Raw genomic sequence first — 4,941 nt, forward strand, 5'->3', positions numbered from 1 at the left:
CTATCACTTTGTACATGTTTTCTTTTATGACATATAATTTATAGCAAAGAGCAAGCTAAGTATTTGAAGTATTTGATGACATTCTTTTATGCAAATGGAGGTTGAATACTTGGGCAATATTTTCAATGATCATGGGACTCAAGTGGACCCTAGGGAGGTGCAATATGTCAAGCAATGGCCTATACCACCTAGTGCCACATGCTTGCATGGATTTTTGGGTCTCTCTTCCTTTTGCTCTACCATTTCAGTAGCCATTATGCACATGTGGCTATCCCTCTCATTGATTGATTAAAGAAGGAACAATCCTTTTGGGATACATGTAATAATGCTACTTTTGAAGATTAACACCTTCTCACTTTAACTCTAATTTGAGTCACGCCTGACTTCTCCAAAGATTTTGCCATTTGTTATGATGCATGTTGTAGATGCAATGCATTTCCAAGAACATGGAGTGATTATGTTTCAAAGTCAAAAGCTAGATGAGAAAGAAATGTAGATGCATATCTAGAAGTAAGAAATACTTGCCAATCTCTATGTAATCAAGAAATGGTACCATTATATCTATGGCATACACTTTAAGGGTACAACTAATCATAGGGTGCTGAAATATTTTCTATCTCAACCCACACTCTTCCCTAACAATGATGGGTTGCTAGATTACAAAGCTACCATTTTGAGATTGATTACATAACATGCAAATTTGATGTTGTGGTTGATGATTTCTCATGCATTTGGGCATGCACTCTTTCATCTATGTTTGAGATTCATAAGGAATGGATTGGTGAAATTCAAGAATAGTACCTTTTGGATGTTGATCTCTCCAATACAATCCAACAATTGCAGCATGGTAATGTTGTATGTAAAATCCCACATCCCCCCCTCCCTCATCATGTGTAAATGGGGGCTTGGGGGGAGGGAAACTAATAATAAGGTTTAAATTTTAATTATTTTAAATAAAGAGAAAACTTACCTTTTATCATCACCATCATGCCACTGTTGCACATCGACTTTGCTGCCACCCACATCGAGAGAAACAACTCCATTGTGATGCACACCACCTCCTTCAAGCTTCATCGCCTCCTCCCAATTCACATATAGTTGACAGTTTCCACTCCATGAGAGCCACACATGCGACTACCTCAGTGAACAAGAAAGAGAGAGTTGACAAGAGGAACAAGGAAGAGAGAGATAGAGATACCCCTCGCATGCTATAAAAAAGCCTTATGCATTAAGGCTATTAGCATTGGATTTTTTAAGGCCATGACAATGCACACACATATAGAGGAAAGGCTGATAGAGAGAGAGAGAGAGGGAGAGAAGATAAAGTGAGATATATATATATATAGAGAGAGAGAGAGAGAGGATAGAGATAGGGAGAAGGATAGCAAGAGAAATAGAAAATAGGTGAGGCTAAGAGAGAAAGCTAAAGGAAAGAAAATGACGTTGGAGGCTGAAGAAGAAGAGAATGAATTCACCATCTTCAAGACCTCTTCTTATCATCACATGCTTCATCTCTTTACTATCATAGGTGCTAAAGAAGATAAGAAGAGGTGAAGCTCAAAGAAAGCTAAGACTTCAAGCCAAAAGATGACTCTCTTGAGGGATCCTAGGTGTTTCATGGTCTCTCTTACTCCAAGATTTATTACTTTTAAAGAGTTGAGATTATAGTTATTTTATGGTTCTTTTTATCTCATAGGGCATGGCTTTAACTCCTACTTAAGCTAGTCGCTATTGCATAGAAATGATGAAACAATTACTCATTAAAGTAAAGATTATTCATGGGGTTGGAATGAAGAGAGTTGTGCATGGGTTGTACATGATAAAGTGTTGAATTATTGAGGGAAAAAAGCTTGTGATATAAAGAAAATGCTAGAAATGTGTTGTTTTTAACATGTGACCTAAGTACTAGGGAGAGTTATATGTATAACTTTGTAATTGCACTCTAATGAATAATAAGTTGTTGTGGATTGCGTCTTCTTTTGTGACGTATCTAAAGAACATTTTTTTTGTTTGTTGGCTTTGTCTTTTTAAGAAAAGGCTTATTGTTTTGGGGAAGATATAGCTTCCTAGCCTAGATAAATTGGTTGATTCTTATGGAATATTCAAAGTAATTGGTTGAATTTATGTTATGAAAAATGAATGTTTTCCTACGCTAATGATCATAGGCTAGTTACGTTGGTTGTGTAGTCTTAAAAAGTTAAAAGAAGGAAAGATTGCCCTAGACCTCCCCCAAGGTTACGTTGAGATAGCAAGCTCAACACATGCAGATATTGATGATGGACCACCTCATTAGATGAGTCCGCACATCTACACTTAGCACATCGATGGTCATTATGATCCTCACATGCCACTGACGTATCACTTATCATATTTAGTTTGGTGCACCTATCTACAACTGGCATAGTTATAGTGTCAATTGATTAGTAGAGTTAGTTATACATTGTTTGACTTAGTAGGCCACTTTCCTTTATGTTGTATCTTATCTATACTTTGTGTACATTGTATTGCTAGAGGAAGAATAAGAAAAAACCAGTAAGAAAATGTTTTAGCCTCCATCTCTCTTTTTGTGTCCTTGAGTGAACTTCCTCTTATATGTGTATGGTATGTGTTCAGTGCCGCAACTCAAGCAAGTCCCCCCACCATGTGATTCTTGACAGGCTAATTGGAAAACCTACATCAAGGGGATTGATTTTACTACTTCGAAGAGCTCAAACTAACTGCAATGGCAAAAGGTCACTCCATAGGGAGGATGTTAGGTAGAATATGGTAAGAGTGCCGAAGGGGGCTCTTGCTAGTAAATTCCTTATGCACCTAAGAACTACTTAATCCTTATGTGACCTAGGATGGTATTCTTGGAAAGCCCTAATAGTAGTTAGCGATGAAATCTTGATAGTGTTCAACCTTTGAGTTGTTACTTTCGTATGGGTAGAAGGAGAGATCATAGTACTCCTACATGGCCAAGAGAAGAAACTAGAAAAAGATGAATAAAGGAATTGTTTGAAACTACTTAACAAAGGATTGTTTTATCATATTTGAGTGTTGTGATATAAATTTTATGAATGAACCAAGTGGCTTAAAAGGTTGATTAATGAATTTTTCCTTTTATATATTGAAACTTGAACATGATAGGTAATTAGACAACTAAAGATGATCAAAAGAGAGAAGTATGAGTGCAAGATTCTCGACGGATCTATTCCTAAGGTAGGGTGGTGTGGATTAGCTGAGAGCTCCTTCAAGAAAGGATAGTTATTAGGAACCATCTGATGACCCACTAAGGAATTTAAGTAGAACCCTAACTTGTGTCATTTTAGGGGATCAAAATGAGTCTATATCATATGGACAAAAAGGTTGATCTATTGCACTTCCCTTTGTTTCTCTTTCTCTTTAAACCAAGTGTGATACGAATCTACTTTAATTCGGGCTGACTTATGGATGCAGTGGTTTCGAAGACCCTTGATCCTAGATAAGTTGTTAGGTGGCCTTACAAAATCGAATTAGAAACCTTAGTTCAGGTCTATTCTCATGGGTATGGATAGAGTTTCCCCTGCGAGGTAGACTCAAGTGATACCTAGGTGGTAAACTCCATGGTATTCCAAAGAAATTCTAGACAATGTTGTCTAGGATTGTCTCTTTATGGACTACCAAATGGCACCAACAAGGAGTATTCAACCAAGCATGTTACATGTAGTATCAAAGCAAAATAGTTTTGAATGGAGGAGTTAACACAAAGCAAAAAGGATATGAATGGAGGAGCTACACATGTTTGCCTAATGATTTGTTTTATGAATTTGAGGAAAAAGAAAGCTATAGACACCCTAAAGGGGTGTTCTAAGTACTCTAATATGGGTTACCAATAGGTACCTTAATGCTAATCTCCTAGAAAAAAATCCCCTATTGAAGTAAATCGAGGCACCTGAATTCACAGGAAAAGGATCCAATGTCGAGACTGATGTTGAAGTCTGGATCGAAATCCTTGAATATTATTTTGATACGGCAAGAATAAGCACAACTAACAAGGCTATTATTGCCAAGCTAAAGTTGATAGGTGAGGCATACCTATAGTGGAAGTAGTGATGGCAAGAGAATGCTACCATCAAAACCCTTGTAAGCTTGAAAGATATCAAGCAGGCCATAAGACATAGATGCTTGCCTCCTTCCTATCATACAATCAAGATGAACAAGTTTTTTTCTTTGCACCATCTAGGATTAATCTTGGAAGTATATTATTCTCAGTTCGTGACACTTCAAAAATATGTGCCACCAATGAATATTCCCCAACAGGTGGCCAAATTCTACCATAAATTAAATCAACCATTGGATACTCATCTAGAGTCCCTAAGGCTAAGTGACTTACAAGATGCTCTCATACGAGCCAAGGCTCTGATCATGCCAAATGTTGACTCACTTACACCAAAGAAGACTGAAGAGTCAAAGGACCAAGGAAAGAAGCGTCATGAGTACAGTGGGATACGGCACATTTGAAGGAGATGTCCTAGTCGTTGATGCTTTCTTTGCAATGGGCTAGGATATATCCAAGCGGATTTCCCTAAATTGTATCATGAAGAGGAGGGACCAATATCAAAGCAAAGATGCATAAGTTCAATATTCGACTTTTCTTAAGAATCGAATAGTGACAAAGGCCTAGAACCCATTTTAACCTTTGAAAATAATTAGAAATTCTAGAAAGATCTTGATCATGAAATGTAATAAGCCTTATACTTGTAATAAAACTACCTTACAATGGCTATTGTACCTTGTCTTTGTAAATCATTATATCACTTTGCCGTTTAATTTCTTGTGTATAACCAAAGTAGCATTGCAAAAGCTTGGTGGCTCATAACCCACAAGTCTTATATTCCAACTTACCCTAGAAGAACGATATCCCTAACTTCGAGATAAGAATATCTCAATTTCTCCAAGGGGAAGAGGATATAAATCACG

This window comes from Lygodium microphyllum, chromosome 8 (assembly GCF_053477565.2).
Source record: "Lygodium microphyllum isolate KBCC chromosome 8, Lygodium_microphyllum_v1.1.10, whole genome shotgun sequence".
In the NCBI taxonomy this organism is placed as follows: domain Eukaryota; kingdom Viridiplantae; phylum Streptophyta; class Polypodiopsida; order Schizaeales; family Lygodiaceae; genus Lygodium; species Lygodium microphyllum.